General features: G+C 45.8%; 1 long non-coding RNA gene and 1 pseudogene across 1 annotated transcript; one reads left to right on the top strand and one right to left on the bottom strand.

Moving 5' to 3' along the window:
* The first annotated feature begins 11,333 nt into the window (after window positions 1-11,333).
* Window positions 11,334-13,855, top strand: LOC123058384 (cytochrome P450 72A397-like; annotated as a pseudogene).
* Window positions 13,856-14,597: 742 nt separating this feature from the next.
* LOC123058383 (uncharacterized) lies at window positions 14,598-17,474 on the bottom strand. Its single transcript, XR_006427186.1, has 3 exons — window positions 17,205-17,474; window positions 16,298-16,424; window positions 14,598-15,137 (listed from the first exon to the last, which is right to left on the bottom strand). It is a non-coding gene; the product is annotated as an uncharacterized lncRNA (long non-coding RNA).
* Window positions 17,475-23,805: the final 6,331 nt, after the last annotated feature.

Here is a 23,805-nt window from a genome sequence, read left to right as displayed (position 1 = left end):
ACCTGACCAACTCTCTGGTTAGCTTATTACCAAAATCGGTCCCACCGAGTTTGTGTAATCGGTCACACCGAGATTACGTTATGCCCTAACCCTAACCATATCTGTCCTACCGAGTTGCATCTCAGTCCCACCGAAAATCCTAACGGTCATTAGGTTTGCTGAATCGGTCCAACCGAGTTTAACCATTCGGTCCCATCGAGTTTGGCAAATTGTGTGTAACGGTTAGATTTTGTGTGGAGGATATATATACCCCTCCACCCACTCTTCATTCGTGGAGAGAGCCATCAGAACATACCTACACTTCCAATACAGATTTTCTGAGAGAGAACCACCTACACTTGTGTTGAGGTCAAGATATTCCATTCCAACCATATGAATCTTGATCTCTAGCCTTTCCCAAGTTGCTTTCCACTCAAATCTTCTTTCCACCAAATCCAAATCCTGTGAGAGAGAGTTGAGTGTTGGGGAGACTATCATTTGAAGCACAAGAGCAAGGAGTTCATCATCAACACATCATTTGTTACTTCTTGGAGAGTGGTGTATCCTAGATTGGCTAGGTGTCACTTGGGAGCCTCCGACAAGATTGTGGAGTTGAACCAAGGAGTTTGTAAGGGCAAGGAGATCGCCTACTTCGTGAAGATCTACCGCTAGTGAGGCAAGTCCTTCATGGGCGACGGCCGTGATGGAATAGACAAGGTTGCTTCTTCATGGACCCTTCGTGGGTGGAGCCCTCCGTGAACTCGCGCAACCGTTACCCTCCGTGGGTTGAAGTCTCCATCAACGTGGATGTACGATAGCACCACCTATCGGAACCACGACAAAAACATTCGTGTCTCCAATTGCGTTTGAATCCTCCAAACCCTTCCCTTTACATTCTTGCAAGTTGCATGCTTTACTTTCCGCTGCTCATATACTCTTTTGCATGCTTGCTTGAATTGTGTGGAGATTGCTTGACTTGTGCTAAGATAGCTAAAATCCGCCAAGAACTAAAATTGGGAAAAGGCTAGATTTTTATTTGGTTAAGTAGTCTAATCACCCCCCTCTAGACATACTTTCGATCCTACAGTTTCTTGATACTCTCGTCCTACTAACACTCAGCAGATCATGATTACCTTAAGCTTGTGACCCAGTAGGTTCGGTAAATCATATACATGAACGAGACTCCTTCGTTTAATGACCGATAGCGAGCCGTGGACGTCCATATCATCCCTATGATTACACGAATGATATTCGAGTGAACCTTTGGATATCATGTGATGTTCCCTTTGCTTCGCGATAATTTAAAAAATCCGAGATGCATCGGTATCCTACTGAGTCATACACATGCTCACTGTATCGTCATCCTCGTAATTGGTTTTGTTCTTCTTTCTCGTTGATATGTTCTGACATCCCCGTGACATAGTCACCTGTATCTGGCCAAATGATGATGGATGCCGTCACACTGAGGGGGGTCTAAGAATATTTCTCCATCATCGGAGGAGCTAATCCCACTCTCGACCTATCTAGTCCCTTGTCAAACTTTCTGATGAACGTGTAAGTTGCCGTATGATCACCGTATTATAGATGACGTTTGAGCAACCCCAAAGTCCAAAATATGGTAGGAAGTGACTATGATACTCTCATGGTCTATTATATTATGCGGGAAGGGATTTTCTAACGAGGAGGTCCCACACAACAACGAGAGGCTCATTTCTAAGGGGACACTACTGGCGTGATCAACTGAGCTAGCGCCAGCACTATTGCTCTAGCGGCATCTGGTCGTACGCCATCGCCACTAGATTGAACCAACATACAAACGAATTTAAATGCAAATTGTATAAACATCCCTAATTATATTGCCAGGTGTCATCAATAACCTCCTATGTGTATCTTAACTGTAGAGAAAATTGGAATTCCTAATCACAAGGAAAATCTATTAGTTTGCATTGAGGCATCGATCACACTTTCCTAGGAATCTCGATCGTGTAGACGATATCAAATGAATGTATGTCAGTTTTGCAAGCAACGTACATCACAAACTATGTGCAACACTTGTATTTAAACCAAAAAATATTAAGGTCTTAGCAACACAGATGCAATGTTTCAACATAGTTTTACTTCATTAACATACATCTTTTAAAGGAAACCAAAATTATCAAATATACCAGGGGCACCTGTTTTTTAGCCAACGCCGTTGATACATAACATAACCCCGATTGCGTTGGTCCTGCGGGCAATGCCACTGATCCATTTTATATTTCCAAATCACCCTCACCGACGAAATTTTTGGAATATGGGATTGTGAAGTGAAAGAAATCATTTTAACCACTAATTGTGGCAAATTAGCGTATTACAAAACCACACCCCCATTAACACAATAGTAGATGTGAGCCATTTGAGAATATGCCTCCTCAACGATGAATGGTTAGGGCGGTTCTGTGGAGCGGTTTTGCAAGAATAGTTAATAATGAGATCATCATTTTAGGAAATGATGCGGAACTGGGTAGTGATACAGCCGACGATGACACTTACTTCAGTTCGATTGATTCTTAAGAAATATTATTTTCAATTTGTGAGGGTCATTCTCTCTATATGATAAATCGTTGTTAAGAATATTTAGTGAATTCTTGGGCAACTGTGTAGATTTATGGAATCACTTACTATATCTTTTTTTTGCATTGAAAAAAATAAGGGGAATATTGATATACATTAGAGGGTATTGATATATATTATGATCTGATGTGCTTTCTATTCCCCAAAGTGAGAGACCTCATGCGCGGATTAGTGTTTAGGAGGCGCATCCTTTTCTAAAAGAATGCGCCTCCCAAACCCTAATCCCCTGTGTGGCAGCTCCCCCCACTTCCTCCCAACCAGTAATCGAAACTAGAACAGCTCCACACCGGCGTCCGTGCTCGCCCTCCTCGATGGTGGGATGATAATGTGCCGCCTCTCTTCTTCCCCACTGACGTCCACGCTCACCCCTCCCCAACGGGGCGGCGAATGCTCGTCGACCCTCCCCCTAGCAGCCGGCGCGTGCCAAAGGTGCCATCGCCGGCCTACCGGAAACATCTCCCTGGGCGGCGTGCCCTCCATACTGCCGGTGCAGGTTATAAACCCCCCTCCCTGCGCCAACAGACACGCGCGCGCACACAGACACACACATAAATTATTTAAGACATATATGTATATTTTGTAAGATGGATCATGCATTTGTGATAGATCCGTACATTAATTTTTGATATTTCATCCATGATATGTTATGCACATGTGATTTAGATCCATCACATAAATATTTAAAATAATTTTTTAGACTTTTATATTTGTGTTAATCGATGATGATTATTTGTAACATTATTTATCGGTCTTCTTTATGTACAACAAGTTGGAATGAGTTGTTTTAATTGCCTAATTATGTTGTACAGATAAGAATATTAATGATTAGCACTACTTTAGACCTACAACACCTGCTAAATGTTTTCCTATCTTTCGATTAAGTAGCGTGTCTAGGTATAAGTTGAATTCCTAGCTAAGTGTGAAAGTTGGGCAAACATTTTTGGGTACGACATAAGATCCATAATATTTTGTGAGGTCAACTTGTAATTGTTTTGTAATATATTTCTATTAGTCGTTGTTCGACTTGGCTATATATTGACGGCCGATGATGAAAAGTTGATAACATGTAGCTCTATATATTTTAGTAGTACTTGTGCACCGCAAATGGGCAGTTCCGAGTCATTGTTGTACATTTTTGTTGAGACTTTTTTAAGTTGCCACATACGAGTTGCTCTCCCGACTAACATGAATAGGCCGGTTTCAAACAATTCACATGAATCATCAGTGGCTCTTCATTCTCCTAAATATGAATAACATAAATTTCTTCCAAGTTAATTACCTGCGTTTAGAAGAACTACGAGTCTCTTATCATCCGAGCGATTGTGGCGACGGCAAGTTCAGGTGGGTGCAACCAGGTGGTTGAGCAAATATAGTTCGCAGCCATGCGTGCCGACTATATTTGGTCCGAGTGGCTGCATTTTAGGGAGTCAAATAACTAGGAGTATATTTTTAAGGATTATATTTTTTTTTCTGAACCGCGTATCGCCCCTTTTCATCATGGAAACATTTGCTACCAGCTGACCGGCCGAATGCTCGGCCAGTCGCTCGACCACGCAGACGCGCCACGCAGCACAAGTGCCTACACGCAGACTTCTTTTTTTATCCTCTACTCCACGGTCCACACCCATCGTATCATATACGCATCTTATCCTCTTGCCCTCATCCCCATCTCCGCAACCTCTCTGTCTCTTTCTGCGTCCTGGCTTCGGCGAGCTCCGTGGCTTCTCTGGCGAGGCTGCCACCAGCGGACCCCCATCTGCTCGTCTTTTCGGCCCTCTCCCATGAGATTTTCTCCTTTTTATCTTGTATAGCTCATCAGCCTTTCCCCTTCCTGCTGCTTGACGCCCCCTGTTGCCACAGAGACTAGAGATGACCCACGGGACGGCGGGGATAGAGGGAGGAAGTACACTAGGAGCTGCAACTGGTGGATGGAAAAGCTACATCCGACTACGCGGGAGCTGCAAGCGGCTACACCGGGAGTTGCAAACGGCAGGGCGAAGGGGTGGGTGAACCACGAACGGCAATGCTACCATCGTGGTGACCGCCGTTTTTCTTTGCTGGAACCAGCACTTTTTTTTGCTACCACCGGCGTTTTGATTTGCTGGAACCAGCGCCCAAATGTGTAAGTTTTGCTACCACTGGCGTCTTGTTTTGCTGGAACGAGTTTGACTTTTTGCTACCATCAAAGTTTTTGATTTTTTTGTTGGTGACCGCGTCCATTTTGTTTCTCAATGTATTGCTACTACCGTTTTTTGTTTTGCTGGAACCCATGTATTTTTTTGCTACAAACCAGGGATTGTAGCTGCATGATGGGGAGATGCATTGTCGGCCTTTTGCTAGAACCGGCAATGAGGATAGCTGCGACCGGCGCCTTTTTTGCTTCAACAGCGATGGGGACCAACAGATGGGAGTTGCATCGGGTTTTTTTCGGCAGCAAGATGCAACCGGCAAAGACGACGAGCCATGGGGGGTGAGAAGGTGGCTACAACCGGCCAAAAATTTGTTGCAAACCCGCAACACAGATGCTTCCAGCCATGGCCGCGGCAAGCTACGGTGATCAGTCGGGGATGCGAGGACGGCCGGAGACGGCAGAGGCGAGAAGGTGGACCGAGAAGGATGGCCGAAGACGCCGGAGGCGGGCAGACACGCTGCGCATGGAGCCTGTTTTTGTTTTTTTTAGATGGCGAAAGTGATATTTGGGGAAAGAAAGGAACAGATCGCACGGTGAAGGGACTCCCAATCGGATGGTCGCGCAGTGACCGGCCCCTATCACTGCCCTTTTCATTACTTGCATAGCCGAAATACATCAGTTGTAGCCCATTCCGTCTTGGAAAAAAAGTTCTGACCCAACATAACAACAAAGGAAACGGGAAAGGGAAGAGCGAGTTCAGCACTAGTGGCGAACCGGTGTGAATGCGGGTCATCGACACATCCACTATGTCAGCATCCCTACTCTGGCTAACCCTGCACCAGTCACTGACAGCAAGGACCCACACGGCAGTGACCCCATCGCTGCCTCTCGACCCACCAAGACCCGGAAGCCCAACCGAAACAACACTGGGCCACAGTGGGCTCAGTGAGCCAACCTCCCAACCGGCTACTTAAAGGCGCGTCACTCGGAGACTAGGGCATCCAGTGGATCACAACGGCGGCGGCATTGTTCTTCCTTCTCCCCCGATCCTCTCTCACCAATTCTTGTATCAGCTACTGTAATCACACTTAAGACTCGAATTCGTGAGTTGTGCAATAGATCGAGAGTTATATTAGGGTGACCCTAACATCTGGTATCAGAGACCAACCCCACTCCCTTCCTCCGCGTCGATCTGGCCCAATTCATGGAGACGAGAGCCCTGCGCCAGGCGCGATCTCAACTCGTGGCCATGGATCCGTCCGTGCAGTCGTTCCTGGAGCGCCTGGAGACCACTCTCAAGGAGCACACCACCGCGATCCAAGCCTCCAACGCCAAGGTCGAAGATATCATGGCGTGGCGCCCGGATCTCGAGTGGCGCGTCGTCGATCTGACCAAGTCAGTGGCGGCCCTGCAGCTCGCACCTCCACCGCCACCACCATCACGCTCGGAGGGCGGACCGCACCACGCGCCGGTGTTGAGTCAACAACCGCCTGCGACGACCGGTACCCACATCGGGGCCGAGTTGGGCGCGGCAGCAACGACACAAGGGCCCGATGGCCACGGCGTCTTCAACATCACACGGGGCCGCCCGCGGCGTCCTTCCTGACGCCGCCGCCGCTCCCGGCAAACGGTCAGTCCGACGTCCCCCCATCACCCCCTGCCCTTTCGCCGTTCGTGCATGCCAGCCAGCTGCTCAGCGGCTTAGGCCAGGCACATCCCTCCATTCAATTCCCACAATTCGCAGGAGACAACCCGAAATTGTGGAAGACTCTTTGTGAACAGTACTTTGCTATGTTTGCTATCATGCCTTCCTTCTGGGTGCCGATGGCAGCACTGAACTTCTCGGGTTCAGCGTCCATTTGGTTGCAATCGATTCAGAAAAGGCTCACGGAATTCGATTGGGAATTGTTTACCGCTCTATTGTGTACACGTTTTGGGCATGATCGCCACCAGACACTAATTCGTCAGTTTTACACCGTGCGCCAAACATCCACGGTCGCGGATTATATTGAGCAATCTGAGTCTATCATTAATCATCTCAGTTCGCATTCTGACACGATTCACCCATTCTATTTTCTCACTCGTTTTGTGGAGGGGCTGCGGAAGGATATCTGTGCGGTGGTCTTGGTGCAGCGACCACCGGACTTGGATACGGCCTGCGCGTTGGCGCTCTTACAAGATGAAGTGACGGACGGGGCCTTTAGCTCACTACCGCGACCGCCCGAGGCGCACCACAGACCGGGCATGGCGCTGCCACTGCCCCCACCACCACCACGCGCGATTCCGCTGAACGGCGCCACGGATCGCCGTGGCACGGAGGCGGCGCGTGCGGACACGTCCAAGGTGAAGGCGCTCCACGACTACCGCCGAGCCCGAGGCCTCTGCTTCAAGTGCGGAGAGCGCTGGGGACAAGACCACGTCTGCCCCACCATGGTCCAACTCCATGTGGTAGAAGAGATGCTCGAGCTCTTCGGCGTGGACAATGAGAACATGGCCACTTCCCCAACCTGCGACACCACCATGGCCATCTCTCGTTCGGCGCTGGACGACAGCGTTTCATCCAAGGCTTTCCAGCTTCTCGCCATGATGCAGGGGCGCGAGGTGTTGCTACTCGTTGGCAGCAGCAGTTCCACATCTTTTATCGATCAGAAGCTCGCCCACCACTTAACGGGGGTCGTGCCACTCAAGCAACCTTGCCGCGTCCATGTCGCTGATGGGGGTGAACTCACCTGCACCGCCGCTGTCCCTTCTTGCCAGTGGTCCTCCCAGGGCCATGAGTTCACTACCAACATGAAGATCCTGCCGTTGGGCACGTACGATGCCATTCTCGGCATGGACTGGCTCAAACAACACAGCCCCATGACCGTCGACTGGCGCGCCAAGTACATCCAATTCCCCACAGCCATGGGACGAGCTCATTTGTTCGGTCACGAAGCCAACTCAACCACATGTCATGTGATCAATCGAGTCCAGCTCTAGAACCTGCACCGCCAAGGCTCTCTGCTACATATTATCTTACTCTGTCCGATCAAGGAGGGATCGTCTGCTTCAGAGGAGTCGCCCGAACTGCAGTAACTGCTAGCTGAGTTCAACGACGTGTTCCAGGAACCCACCGGTCTGCCACCTCGTCGTGCTTACGACCACACCATACCACTGATGCCAGGCGCGCAACCGGTGAATATCCGACCATATCGGCACAAACTAGAACACAAGACGGAGATTGAGCGACAGGTGGCTGAATTGCTCAGGCCAGGGGTCATCCAACACAGTCACAGCAGCTTTTCTTCGCTAGTTATCCTGGTCAAGAAGAAGTACGGGGCATGGCGGTTGTGCATCGACTACCGCCATCTCAATGCCATGACACGCGTCAGCAAATTTCCAGTGCCCGTGATCGAGGAGCTGCTTGATGAATTACACGGGGCTAAATGGTTCTCCAAGCTTGATCTGCGGGCAGGCTATCACCAAATTCGGCTAGCGGAAGGAGAAGAATTCAAGACCGCTTTCAGACGCACTCAGGCCATTATGAGTTCAAAGTGTTGTCTTTCAGATTAGTAGGCGGGCCAGCAACCTTCATCGGTGTGCTAACTGACACCCTGCAGCCCCTCCTCAGGCACTGCGTGCTTTTGTTCTTCGATGATATACTGGTGTTCAGTCGTACATGGGAAGAACATGTTTCTCACATCCGTCAGGTTCTAGAGCTGCTGCGCAAAGATCAATGGAAGGTCAAGAGATCTAAGTGTGAATTTGGTCAGCAGCAACTGTCTTACTTGGGCCACGTTATCAGTGCGCAGGGTGTGGCCACGGAGCCCAGCAAAATCCGTGTGGTGCAAGAGTGGGCGATTCCTCAAGACGCCAAGCAGGTCCGGCAATTCCTCGGACTCGCGGGCTATTATCGCCGCTTCATTCGAGGATTCGGCATCATCGCGAGACCCTTGTTCAATCTGCTCAAGAAAGGGACCCCATTTGTCTGGACCGATAACACTTCTCAAGCTTTCCAGCTACTCAAGCAACAACTTATCACAGCTCATGTGTTGGCATTGCCGTACTTCACCAAGACTTTCACAATTGAAACGGATGCATGCGACAAAGGGATATGAGCAGTTTTGCAACAGGAGGGGCACCCAATTGCTTTCATGAGCAAAAGTCTTAGTCCACGGTACCAAGGCCTTTCCACTTACGAAAAGGAGTACCTCGCCATCGTGGTTGCCGTGGACCAGTGGCGGCCATATCTGCAACACAGCGAGTTCGTCATCCACACTGACCAGAAGAGTCTGATACATCTTGAGGAACAACACTTGTCCACCCCATGGCAACAGCGCGCTTTCATCAAACTCTTGGGGCTGCATTACACCATCAGGTACAAGAAGGGGACTGATAACACAGCAGCAGACGCGTTATCGCGCACGGACTCTTCAGAGATCCTCTCGGCCGTCATTTCTTGCCAACCAACCTGGCTGGAAGATGTCGTGGCAAGATACAATTGTAACCCCCAGGCGCAGAAGCTGCTGGAACAACTGGCTATCAAAGAAGACTCCAAAGGCCGTTTCACTTTGCAGAATGGCGTTATCCACTTCCGTGGGCACATTTGGCTCAGGGGCTCAACAACGCTTCAATAGAAGATCATGGCAACATTTCATGATAGTCCGCTGGGTGGGCACTCCGGCTTTCCGGCCACGTTTCGGCGCATTCGTCGTCTGTTTACGTGGCCTAAAATGAAGACACATGTTCTGCATTACGTGCGCTGTTGCCCAGTCTGTCAGCAAGCAAAACCGGACAGAGCAGCGTCTCCAGGTTTACTCCAACCCCTTCCGATTCCGCAACAACCTTGGGAGATGATCATGATGGACTTCATCGACGGACTCCCACAATCCGGTAAACACAACTGCATTTGGGTCATTGTCAACAGACGCACCAAGTTTGCTCGTTTTCTTCCTCTGGCACATCCCTACACTGCTGCCAAAGTCGCACTCCTCTACATGAACAATGTTTACAGGATCCACGGCTTCCTAGCCTCGATCGTGTTAGATCGTGACCCTGTCTTCACAAGCCACTTCTGTCAGGAACTTTTCAAGTATGCGGGCACCGAGTTGAGATTGAGCACGGCAAATCATCCGCAAACGGATGGGCAAACTGAGCAAGTCAATCAATGTGTCGAAACTTATCTCCGTTGTTTCGTGCACGCCTACCCAACCAGATGGAGCCACTGGATACCACTGGCGCAGTTTTGGTACAATACTTCACACCACTCCAGCATCGGGATGTCGCCATTCAAAGCTATGTTCGGGCATGAACCAAGGCATTTGAGGATCACCCCGACCAGTGAGTGCACCGTGCCAGCACTGCATTCTTGGCTGGACGAGCATGCCGTTATCCAAGATCTTTTGCAACAGCATTTGAACAGAGCGCAGCAGCACATGAAAGCGCAAGCAGACAAACGAAGATCTCCACGTAGCTTCTCTGTGGGTGACTCAGTCTACCTCAAAATTCAACCTTACATTCAAACTTCAGTTGCCCGGCGCGCGAACCACAAGCTGGCGTTCAAGTATTATGGACCGTATCAGATCATCGCCAAGATCAATGAATCAGCCTACAAACTGGAGTTACCACCACAGGCTCAAGTGCATCCTGTTTTCCACGTCTCCCAACTACGCCACTGCCTGCAGCCGGGTACGCTGTCTCACACTGAACTTCCTCACCCTACTGATGCCCCTGTGGTTCCAGTCACAATCCTTCAGCGATGTTGGCGCAAGAAGAATGGTGCCATGATTGAACAAGTTCGAGTCCGTTGGTCGGATGCATCAGCCCTGGAAGACACATGGGAGGATCGAGTGGCTCTACAAGCCCGTTTTCCTGCAGAAGAGGCTTGGGGGCAAGCCTCGTCGCAAGGAGGAGGGGATGTCAGCGTCCCTACTCTGGCTAACCCTGCACCAGTCACTGACAGCAAGGACCCAGGCGGCAGCGACCCCATCGCTGCCTCTCGACCCACAAGGACCCCGAAGCCCAACCCAAACAACACTGGGCCGCAGTGGACTCTGTGAGCCAACCTCCCAACCGGCTACTTAAAGGCGCGTTACTCGGAGACTAGGGCATCCAGTGGATCACAATGGCAGCGGCACTGTTCTTCCTTCTCCCCCGATCCCCTCTCACCAATTCTTGTATCAGCTACTATAATCACACTTAAGACTCGAATTCGTGAGTTTTGCAATAGATCGAGAGTTATATTAGGGTGACCCTAACACACTACGGGAGATATGTTTCGGTGATCCGCTAGCTAGTGCTTAACTCTATCAACACACCTTTGCTCCTCAATTGTAGATTTGCTAGAGATGCCCTTATTATACATCCAGTGGTATTGTCCTTGTCTTGGCAGACCGTTGACTGGCCCATGAGGCCATGAGTGCCCATGTCGCGTCACCGCGCTCACTTTAATTTAACTAATAATAATCAGATCTCCATCTCAGTTTCTTCTCTACCAAGTTCCTTAGGAGAAAGGCATGGACCAGAGTTCCCCGCAGCCTTGATCTGTCTCCATATATATTGTGATGCATCTCTACCATACTCATTCAATCGAATCAGTCATCCAACCATTCTTCCCCCAATCAAGAGAGACATGGTTCTTAGAGCGTTGATTAGTCCAGCTTTAGTGCAATGGAGCTTCCTGCTATGTGGCAGCCCGGGCTTTGTGCTTCTGTGGCAAGCTGCCAAGCTAATAGACCGGCTGTGGTGGCACCCACGGCGGCTGGAGCGGGCACTGCGCGCCCAGGGTCTCCGCGGCACCTCGTACCGCTTCCTCGTCGGCGACGTCATTGACTATGAGCGGCGGAGCAAGGAGGAGCGCTCGAGGTCGATGTCGCTGCGCTGCCACAACATAGCCCCTCTCGTCGCGCCGCTGCTCCACGACATTATCCGGGAGCACGGCAAGGCGTGCATATCCTGGTTTGGTCCGTACCCCAAGGTGACCATCAGCGACCCTGAGCAGACCAAGGAGGTGATGTCCAACAAGTTCGGCCACTTCGAGAAGCTCAAGTTTCCGGCACTGTCCAGGCTGCTCGCCGGAGGCGTGGCGACGTACGAGGGCGAGCAATGGGTTAAGCACAGGAGGATCCTCAACCCTGCATTCCATCCCGAGAAGATCAAGGTACGTACACTGCTCCTAATTTTTTATTGTTCCATGTGTAGTACTTCAATCAAATGCTGGCGAAATTATAAATTCAACGGAATCATGTGTACTTAATTTGCAGCTCATGATGCCAGCGTTTTCTACTTGCTGCCAAGAACTTGTGAGCAGATGGACGCAATCTCTTGGTTCTGATGGTACATATGAGGTGGATGTTTGTCCGGAGTTCCAAAGACTCACCGGAGATGTCATTTCTCGCACCGCGTTTGGCAGTAACTACGCTGAAGGTGCTAGGATTTTCCAGTTGCAGTCCGAGCAAACTGCACGCCTCCTGGCCAGGGTTAAGAAGATTATCATTCCCGGCTACTTGTGAGTACTCTTTACTACGTAATCATCCTTCCGGCTAATATTTGTGTCTACGGCATACTCTATCTGTTTTCTTTGTGTTATGGTACACGAGCTCAAGTTTCGAAATGCAAACTTTCTACCCCAAAACTATCTTGCCAATATTTATCAAAAAACATGGCCTAGCAAATCGGCTTACCTGAAATGAATTTTCAGGCGACTTGCGCATAGCCGGTTCTGATTAATAAACCAACATCAATCATAGGGATCATGTTGATCTTTAATACTTAAATAGCTAGCCCCTAGTAACATATTTGTTTCAACATACAAGCATGACACCTAAGCATGCAGCATACATGAAAATGACCCACCTTAACAAGCAACCATTCAAATCAAAAGATCCACCTCAACATGGGAACATGCATGATAATTTACATTCTTTTATTCTATTTATATATAATAAATAGTTTACAACTATAGAGTAAAAGACACAATAAATCATATGTATTTTTAATTTTAGTTTATATATTACTACTTCAAATGTTCATGTCTCATAAAACTAAATATTATTGAAATACATTGCAAAACATTTCCACTGCAACGTGTGGGGGCATTGTCTAGTTTAGACTAACACCAGACACCATGTTTTGTCAATTCGCGTTATATTATATTGTGCGTTATCATGAGATTTAGTAGCGCATAGACAGATTAATTAATAAAGTATAGTTAGTTTGTCCGTGCTAGTAGTAATTTGTTGGGGTGTCATTTTTCAAGTCCTTGCCAACCAAAAACAATAGAAGGATGAGCGAAATTAATAACGAAATTGAATCAATTCTGCTCAATCTAATCAGAACAAGAATGCAAGCTATGCAAGAAGGAGAAAATACCAAAAATGACTTGCTCGGTTTGATGCTTGAGTCCAACATGAGGGGCACAGATGAGAATGGCCAATGCATCTCAGGAATGACGATTGATGAGGTTGTGGAGGAATGCAAGTTGTTCTATTTTGCAGGAACAGAAACAACATCAATATTACTCACATGGACAATGGTCATACTAAGTATGCATCCCGAGTGGCAAGATCGTGCAAGAGAGGAGGTCCTTGGCCTATTTGGAAAGAATAAAATTGACTACGAAGACTTTGGCCGACTAAAAACGGTGAGTAGTGTTTTATTTACTTGATTCCATTGTTCTTATGAAATATATATTAGGAAGCATAATAAGTCATTTAGTCTACAATGTAGGCGACCATGATTCTTTACGAGGTGCTCTGATTATACCCACCAGTTGTCGCTTTCATCCGAAAAACATACAAGGAAATGGAGATTGGAGGTATCACATTCCCTGCTGGTGTGCTCATCGAGCTTCCTGTGTTGTTAATGCACCATGACCCAGACATATGGGGAAGCGACGTGCATGAGTTCAAACCGGAGAGGTTCGCCGATGGGATATCGAAGGCATCCAATAATTCTTGTGCATTCCTACCATTTGGTTGGGGACCACGTATTTGCATTGGCCAACAGTTTGCAGTGCTTGAGCCCAAGTTTTCCTTGTGCATGATCTTTCAATGCTTTGAGTTCGAGCTTGCACCATCATACACTCATGCTCTAGATAACACGAAAATGCTACGTCCTATGCATGGTGCGCAAATTAAGCTTAGGGCAATTTAATCGTCACATACGAAAGTATGCATGTTCACTATACAAAAGTATGCATGTTCACTATTTACCGTCATCTGTCTCACCATGTAATCAGGCATAAAATTACGACAAGGATGGGCCTTTTCATATGACCCTTCCATTTTATTCTCGTAGACAGAGACTGCCACATCTGACCTCTGTCACATGGTGCCACTTCATCTCAACTATTGTTTCAAGAATCTTAAAAATTAGTTGCACCAATCTTCCCTTTAATGCGGTGAGATCCAATGCTTTATTCTCAAAATAATAGGCTCTCTATAGAGGGCACCACTAGCTATCAGACTATAGACACTTTGCTTTTACCAGACTACTCGATGACCGTCGGATGAGGTGCATGGTGGCCGTCTGATCTATTAGTTAGGCCCGCGGGAGATTTGTTGACTTGGTTTATTAATTGATTGCTTCCTTACTTAACTGCATCCGCTTCGCTTGCCAGACTATCCCGCTAACCTCTCCCTACTCGTGTGATGCGAGCTTATCCAGAACGTGAAGCCCACACATGCAACTTGTGCGCTTGTTTTTTTTAGGGTCACTTGTGCGCTTGCTAACAAGACTTTGTCCGATGTCTTTTGCTTCCTATTGATTGCATCGCATATTTGCATCGCAAATTTATTCAATCTAATATAAATTCATGTTTGATTTTAACACAAATTTGTGTTCATTATAATTGTTTATTTACTGCCAACTCTGTTTCCATGGACTAGAAAATTTTCTTCCATTGCAACTTAAGTTTGCTTCTATCGATAACAATTAAATTTATTTTCGCTGAGACATAAATTGTACATTGTTTCCAAACAAATGAAAGTTTGCTACCAAAGATAGAGGGATATTCTTCCATACAATAAAAGCCTAATACAGTTACAGCAACAAAAATTTATTTAGTTACAACAAAAAGTGTTACAAGGTCCATGTCTAAGATGGCTGGGAAGCAAGGTTATTGTTTTGGGCAGCAGCGAAATACTGCCAAATGAAAATTGACGCCATCGCGATGGCAGAAAACAGCAAGGACAATGTTGCCAGCACGTAACCGCGATATCGTGATATCCTGGTCGGTTTGATGGTGCGGAAGCTGGAGCACACAAATTACGCCGAAAGCACATCCCCGGGGAGGACCTTCATCACTATCTCCGCCCATGTCTCCAGCACCTCCTTTGCGCCTTCAAATCGGCGCCGCTCACATTGTGGGGATAGGTCAATCCAAGGCGTTTCAGAAACGAATGATGCATGATTGGCATCATGTGGCACAAAACATCTGTAGAAGCACACATGAGAAAACGAGATAAGGTATATATGAATCTATCGAAACAAAAATAATTGGCAGTGGAAGCATAGAAAAATGAAATAAGGCTTACACGAAGCAACAATTTGATCTACCAGAACATACATGATAGGTAGGGGAAGCATGGAAAACTGGGATAAAAAAAGCATTGCTATCGGAACATATGTGAAACGTAGAAGTAGAAGCCATAGCTTACACAGAGTCGTGATTTCATCAATCAAAACATACATGATAGGCAATGGAATCATATAAAATTGACATGAAGGAAAAAATCAAGAGTATAGGAAAATACTCAAAATTAGGAAGCACGGTTGACACAAACCAATGAATTGATCTGTCAGAACATACACTGAGTTGTGTTTCTATTGAAATGGTGTTGGCAATGACAACTATAGAAACACAAACAAAAAATAGATATGGGGACTATGGAAGCAAACTACCTATACCAAATAATAATACATAATATAATATGGGGCAAGGAATATTAAAATAGTGATAACAATGACAGCAACAACTTTTGTAAAAAAGGATGAAATATGGAAGCATTCTATCTAAAACTAAGAGGAGCATATGAAGTATAATTTGGAAGCCCCATCAGTGTGAAGCATCAAGTATGGAAGCATTCTATGTAAACTAGAGGAGCATATGAAATACAATTTGGAAGCCCCATCATTATGAAGCATGAAAATATGCTATCTCAATCTGAGTCATCTTAATTTGAAGCATAGAAAATTGAATACATGAATTAACTAAGATTGCCACCAACATGGGGATGCATGTGTCACCTACATACCAAATTCACAGAAATATTGGTTGAACTATGGATGCTAACTTTGTAAACTAAAGAAGTATATGTGGTATTATTTCAGAAGGTCCATTAGTAGGAAGCTTGAAAAGAGCGATATCTCAACACAAGTCATCTTAATAGGAAGCATATTTGTCACGTTCATGTAAATTTCACAAATATTTCATTTATGATTTGGTGATCCAGTACACAAAGGACAGAACAAAATCGGACCCAATAAAAAGGAATTGCTCAAGATGTGCACACAAGGATATGAATTGATACTCAGAACATAAAACAAGAAAAAAAATCAACAAGTATTGGATCAACATGAGAGAGGACTCAATACCTAGATCATACGAGGACAGTGCCTTAGGGGGGATGGAGACGACTCTACAGTGGTCGACATGTGGTGGCTTCGTTTCCCAACCGAGACGGCCCTCCGGCGTGGTGGACTGGAGGTACCGGGCCCAAAGCTGGCGAAGATGACCAGGAGGACAAGGGGATTGTGAGCTTGTCTGTGCCAAATCGTGGATAATGACAGCCACAATCACAAGATGATACAACACACCATCGTGGATAAGAATGTAGGAAGCATGAAAAATAGCAAATAAAGATGCATGTATTGTGCCGGCCACATACTAACTGAACGAATTGCAAGTAAATATCAGGATGGCATGGAAGCATTTTTCTAAAGGATCGTAGAAAATGAGTATACAATGTAGAAGCACAAAAATATGAGTCGTAGGCACAGAAGCATTTTTCTAAACTACCGTAGCAAAACGAGAACAATGTAGAAGCACAAAGCTATGCAGCTGGCTATTAGTGCAAAGGGTGCACTATTAGTGTCTGGTGGAAGCATTAAATTTTGAAAAATGTAACAAAAACAATATGCCGCTAACTATGGTCCATGGATGCATATTTTTGGAAGCACTTTATACAGGAAGCAACGAAACAATGTTTTCCTCAACATATTTCACCATCATTGGAAACACTACATATTGAAAACTAATTAACTAAGGAATAGCCACGAATGCCTGCCTACATATGTATGGTTTATCTAATTATCTAAAAAGCTCGACTTGCAAAAGGATTGATGATAAAGGATCTAAAACATCAGCGAACAATACTAGGCAGCCAATGAACATACAAACCCAGTGAGTACTTGGCTGTGGATGAAATATAAATAAAATCAAACATTTACAGAAATTACAAATGGAATCATCAAAAAGGAGCTGGTAGATGCAGTACAATACCTTCGATTTCAAGATGGGGTGGGGTGGGATTTTCCAATCCACATCAGGTTCTCCGACCGGCCGGTGCTACTCCGGCAACCAATTCAGCCGATGGAGCGGGGTTGGCCGGTGGGGTGACCATCCTGCTCGGCGACAAAGAGAGTATGAGGCTGTCCGAGGCGGAGGTGGGGTGGAGGGGAGCGATCTGGGCGATGTGGGTGGAGGGCGGAGGCTAGCGCGTCTCTCGATTGATTGGAACGAGAGGGATTAGGGATAGGATTTTGGGCGGGGGTTGCGGCAGCGTGGTTAGCGTCTGCTGCTGTTTTTTTTTTCTTTAATAGAAAGCACAATTTGTGAGGCGTTAGATTTCAGATGAATCGACGGCTTTGGATTGGTTTGACGCTGGACTTCTGCCAGACTATAGATAGGAAGCGTTTCCCCTCTATAGAAAACCAAAGCGTGAACAAATATCAATCTTTAATTTAATTATTACTGCTATGATTCAGAATTGATGTTTTTTCATGTATGATTACATTATGAAAGAAGTATGTTTTTTGGTCCCCGCAACTACTGTCAACCACTAGTGAAATTGCCGCAATTGTCGAGTTCCCAGGAAACTCAGCAAAGCCCAGAAAAAACTCGGCATTGTGTTTGCCAAGTTTCATTCTCGGCAAACAGCACTCGGCTGGACAAGGATCAGGAATCATTATTAACTTTGCCGAGTTTCTATTATCGGGCACTCACCAAACATTAAAAAATCCATTGCCAAGTTTCAAAAACGAGAAGTCGGCAAAGTACCATGTTAGGTGAAACGATCATTAATGGCGGCACCACGTGGCTCGCAACCTTTGCCGAGCGTGGAACTTGGCAGTCCAATGACGACTAGGGGTAAGATGTGTGGCATATTTTCTGTTGAGTTCCCTTTTGCTGAAACTCGTCAAACCTTTGCCGACTGTAAAACTCGGCAGACCTTCGGCAAATATAGGCGGGCCACGTGTCATATGTGTTTGCTTAGTCTTTTCTTTGTCGAGCTCCGCACTCGGCAAAGCCAGCCTGGTGATGCTAGTTGATGAGCTGATTTTGTCTTGCACCTAGAGTATATCCTGGTGCTAAAACCCCTCACATCATGTACGACCGATAATTCTATGGGGTAAACATTCTTGGTTCGGTTGCCTCGGAAAAAATTATTAATGACAAGTTTTTTGCTAAGTACACATGAAGACACAAAAAAAATTAATGAGTGATATTATGTTCATCCCCTATTTTACAAAAAAAAAGTCTCACAAAAAATTATTTATTTAGAATAAATAGCAAGCGGAGCCAAACTCCTAAACCTTGAAAAACTTTGAATCCTCTAGCTGAAAGGTGGCCAGTTGGAAGATGTTCATCCTCATCGATGAAGACAACGGAGCTACGCCGCCCGTTGTTTTCCATGGAGAAAGGCAGTCGATGGACGACCTCCACATCAGTGGAGCTACGCCACCCCATGATTTTCTCGGACAATGATGGTAGATGGGAGGTCTTCTTTGATTCGTCGATGAATTTTTTGGTCAAAGCGAGGCCAATCCCATGCACTAGGACGATCTCGTGAAGGAGGAATCCGATGAGGAGGAGCTTGCGCTCTGCATCGCCATCCAGTGCTCGCGCGTGAACACTGACGAGAGCCCGAGCTCCGTCGCATTCGCAACAAGCTCCTTCATGTCCCGACGGCCAAATGTTGACCGTGCCCGCCCTTCTAGCTCCATGACGCTCTATATCTGGAGCAGGGTCTCCCCTTCCCCTTCGACTTCAGCACCGCTCAGGCAGTGGGAGGCGCTCGTGCCTGCGACTCCCGTGCGGATGCGCATGCCGAAGTCAGAGGCGAAGGCGGACCCGCACGAGCCGCAGCGAGCGGCGGCCATGGGGGAGCCCGGCTCTTCTCGCCACTGGACGAGCTCAGTTCCCGTCGACCCCGGAGGAGGCGCTCCTTCGCGAGGTGATGCGGAGGTCACTGACCACGGTGGAGTCTGATACGCGTGCCTCCAGTGCAAGAACGCAAAGGCGCTCCACCTTAGTCTCGAGGCATCCCTCCTCCACCACCTCTCTGGCTATGATTTTGCATCGGAGAGCGGCACCGCCTCGAACGACGACGATGACCCTCCCGCCGCCGACATGTAAACGAAGGAGATGAACCATCGCGCCACCGGCTGGAAGGGCAGGGCCCAGCCAACTATCTCGACCTTTTTGGATGAACTTTTTGGATGCTTTTAGAACCCAACCAATGTTACCATAAAATGTCGGCCGGAGAAGATGCGTCCGGGAGTATAGGACAAGAATTCTTACGCAAGTGCTTCGGTCATGGCAAACCCTAAACGGCGCCTTAAGTGCCCCTTATCGCCTACTTCCTTCGATCTGAATGGGCAGACCTGTCTACCTGTTTTCCTGTCCTTAAGCAAGGAAGAAATTGGGGTCATCGTGAATCGAAGCAGCGACCTCTTCCATCGAGGTTCTTTGCACTGACCATCGTGCCACCCAACCTCATGTGACAAATACATCTTTCTCATCCTTTTCTTCCCCTACTTTCCTTTTTCCTTTTTCTGTTTCTTGGTTCAGTGAACTTTTTTAAAAAAATCATGAACTTTTTTAAGCAAAATCGTTGATCTTTTTTCTTAAATTTTGATGAACTTTTTCAATGCCGATGGCATTTTTTCAAATTGGATGAACCTTTTCAAATCCGATGAACTTTTTTTCAAATTTGATGAACTTTTTTTTAATTCGATGAACTTTTTTGATAATTGATGAACTTTTTTGAATTTGCGAACCCTTTTTCAAATTTATGATTTTTTAAAAGTTTTTAGTGAACTTTTTTGTAAAAGCTACTAGTCAACTACTTTGTCAGTAGTGCATGGTCACGATCAACAGTTAACTAGCGTCCTTTTTTTAGAAGCGTCGACTGGCGGCTGGGATCACCCCGCAAAAAAAATTGCGACTGGGATCGAGCAACGAGCGACCCAAGCGAGCGAGGAGGAGCAACGATCGAGCAATCGTGCTTTAATGGGCTGGCCTAATCACCTTCTGCGTGTGCGCCGGAACCGGGAATCGGCGCTAAAGGCATCGATTAGGACCTCCCTTCGGTCATCTCGCCTGGCTCGGGGGGCTTCCTGGACGTAACGCCTGGCTGCAAGATAGCCCAGCTTGTACACCATCGTTTCAGCGAAATCATGAGATAATTGTATCTATAGTCCTTGTATTCGCAGGCGGCGTCCAACTCAGTCCTGAAACTTGCTTATTGCTTCAATACGATCCTGGTACATGAAATTACGTGATCAATACGGTCCCTGAGATTGAAACGCCAGTCCTGACTCTACACGTCACATACACATCTTGTATTTCTGTAGTGGAGGCCACATTCATATGCAGCCCATATGTCAGTGGGCTGAAATTACGTGATCAATACGGTCCCTGAGATTGAAACGCCAGTCTTGACTCTACACGTCACATACACATCTTGTATTTCTGTAGTGGAGGCCACATTCATATGCAGCCCATATGTCAGTGGGCTGAAAAAATTGAAAAAAAAACACACACAAGGGGGATTCGAACCCAGAAGCTCTACCCAACCACTGCCAGAGTGGGCCAACAGGCAGACTGCGTGATCTTGTTAAACATGGGGATGCACTACATATTAAAAGCATATCAGTGTCTCTTTAAAAATATACGTGAATTTTAAAATATTCATGAGTATTTTAGAAAGCAAAAACGTTCATCGATTCAGAAAATGTTCATGATTAAAAAGTAAAACGTTGTGTCTACAACAAATGTCCGTGATATTTTTTAAAATATTCAAAACAATATTTAAAAATGTTCACTGAAAAATGTATTGATGAATTCAAAAATGTTCGTCACAAAAAATGTTACTCAATTTAAAAACTGTTTCACGTATTTCAAAAATATTTGCCTATGCAAAATAAACTTGTTGACGAGTTCCAAAAAACATGTACGCAGTTTCCAAAAATATTCGTTAATTCAAAAAATATTCACTAACTTGGAAAAGTTCAAGAATTTAGAAAATGTCCGCAACTTCAAAAATATGGTGAACATTTTGGGAGTGCATCTCCTCACATACATATAGTTAGTGCAACTTAGAAAATTCCAAAAAATAATGTTCGCAACTTAGAAAATTTTCACAACTTGTACAAAAGACTAAATATATAGGGAGTGCACGCATGCACGCACGCACACACACGCACGCACACGCGCGCGCGCGCGCGCACACACACACACACACACACACACACACACACACTTGGTATTGAATTTTTTATGTTCCTTGATTCAAAAAATGCTCATGATTCCAAAGTAAAAGTTTGTGTACACAAAAATTGTCCTTAAACTTATGAAAATATTCAAGAAAATGCATCATGTTTAGAAAAATATATTTCCTAAATTTAAAAAAAATGTTCACTGATTGAAAAAATGATGAATTCAGAAATTGTTCATCACAAACAAAATGTTTCTGAATTTCAAAAGTTATTCACAAATTAAAAAAAATGTTTGCCTATGCAAAAAAATACTTGTTGACGAGTTCAAAAAAATAGGTACGCCATTTCAAAAAGTATTGACGAATTTGTAAAAAAAACATGAATTAAGAAAAATTTCGCAACTTCAAAAATAAGGTAAACATTTTTTCAATTCTAAAATCAAGTTTTAAATTCGAAAAATGTTCAGCACAATTTTTAAAAATGTTGACCGATTTGAAAAAAAAACATGTATTAGAAAATAGTCGCAATTAAAAAAATTCTGTATGCAGTGGGCTCCGTGGGGTACGCACCAGGTTGCTCGCGCCAAATGTTTTCTTTAGGGTTTGCTCGCACCCTATTCATAAATAGGTGACTGGCAAAAAAATGAACATGAACAAAAAAAAACAGAACACGCAGAAGACAGCTGGGCCGTAGCTATAAAACAAAATAAACAGGCCCGTACAGCCCAAAAAAGACTGTGAATACCTAATTATATTTCTTTTCACTCAGAAAAACTAAATGGATTTTTTATAAGGAGGAATGCATATAAGTGCGTGCATCTCCTCAAATATCACGCGTACACGCTTGGTCTGGTGGCTACCGCTCGTTTCGTGGCCCACATGTTGCGGTTTCGAACCACAGCCTCGCATGCATTTTTCTTTTTATTTCTCAATATCCCACTGACATATGGGTCCAACCTAACGGGCGGGCCAGTCTGACATAGCATATGGTGAAATACACAGTACATATGCAACACGTAGAGCCAGGACTGGCGTTTCAATCTCAGGGACCGTATTGATCACGTATTTTCATGTATCGGGACCGTATTGAAGCAATACGCAAGTTCCATGACTGAGTTGGACGTCCCCAGCGAGTACAAGGACTATAGTTGCAATTATCTCGCGAAATCACTAATTAAGAAGTACTCGTTGCAAAGAACACTTCACTTTTCAAGGTCACAAAAGTGGCGTATATACAGCGCGTCATTTGTCGCAACATAGAAGTTTTCCTTTTTTCGTAGATCCGTTTATTCAAAACGTTTTATCTTTTAAACCATGCATTCAAATCTTAAACCGTTTTCGCCATTGGATTCCTCGCGTCGAGATCTTTAAAACTGGATCTCATGTTGACAGGTTTTGACGAACTTTTTTTTCACGAAAAAACCGAACTGGAAGCATGATTTTTTTTCCTTTTCAAAAGAGGCACGCCCGTACCTCTCGCGAAATCACACCCGTGCCTCTCGTGGAAGCAAAACCATGACTCTCGTGGAAGGAAAAAAAACAGAAAATGCGTTTTTTTCCGTTTCCGAGAGGCACGGCCGTGACTCCCGCGAAAGCACAACCGTGCCTCTCGCAGAAGCAAAACCATGACTCTCGCAAAAAAAAACAGAAAACACGTATTTTTCCCCTTTCTGAGAGGCGCGGCCGTGACTCTCGCGAAAGCACAATCGTGCCTTTCGCGGAAGCAAAATCGTGACTCGCGAAAAAAACAGAAAACGCGTTTTGTTTTTCCCTTTCCGAGAGGCACGACCGTGACTCTCGCGAAAGCACAACCGTGCCTCTCGCGGAAGCAAAACCGTGACTCCCGCGAAAGAAAACAAACAGAAAACACGTTTTTTTCGTTTCCGAAAGGTACGGCCGTGACTCTCGCTAAAGCACAACAGTGCCTCTCGCGAAAAAAATCGTAACTTTCGTGAAAGAAAAAAAACGCGTTTTTCATGCAAAAAAAATCGAAATTTTTTTGATCGAAAAGCTAAGGAAGACTAGGAGAAAACCAAAACGTAGAAAAAACCGGAAAAAAGCCGAAAACGCATGGGGAAAAAATCCGAAGAAAGCGTCCAGAGCGCGACATGTGGCGAATGGCTGAGAGTGCACCAAATGGCGCTGATCGTTGCGAGGCTCTCGAAGGAGTGCTCGTTAACTAGTTGCTCCCTTGTTTCAGTTGATGACATCAAAATAGCGGGCCCGCCGGTCCTAGGGCCCAAGAAAGAAAAAAGTTTAAACAAATCTTGAACTTGTAGACCAAAACTAAATTGAACCCTGGACTTGTAATTCCCAAAATCAGCATACCTAACCATTTGATGCGGTCTATTTTAAACTTTGAGGGTGTTTAGCCAGTATTTG

This window comes from Triticum aestivum, chromosome 3A (genome assembly GCF_018294505.1).
Source record: "Triticum aestivum cultivar Chinese Spring chromosome 3A, IWGSC CS RefSeq v2.1, whole genome shotgun sequence".
NCBI lineage: Eukaryota > Viridiplantae > Streptophyta > Magnoliopsida > Poales > Poaceae > Triticum > Triticum aestivum.
Note: the sequence above shows the minus strand (reverse complement) of the source record. Positions and strands in the feature narration are given on the sequence as shown.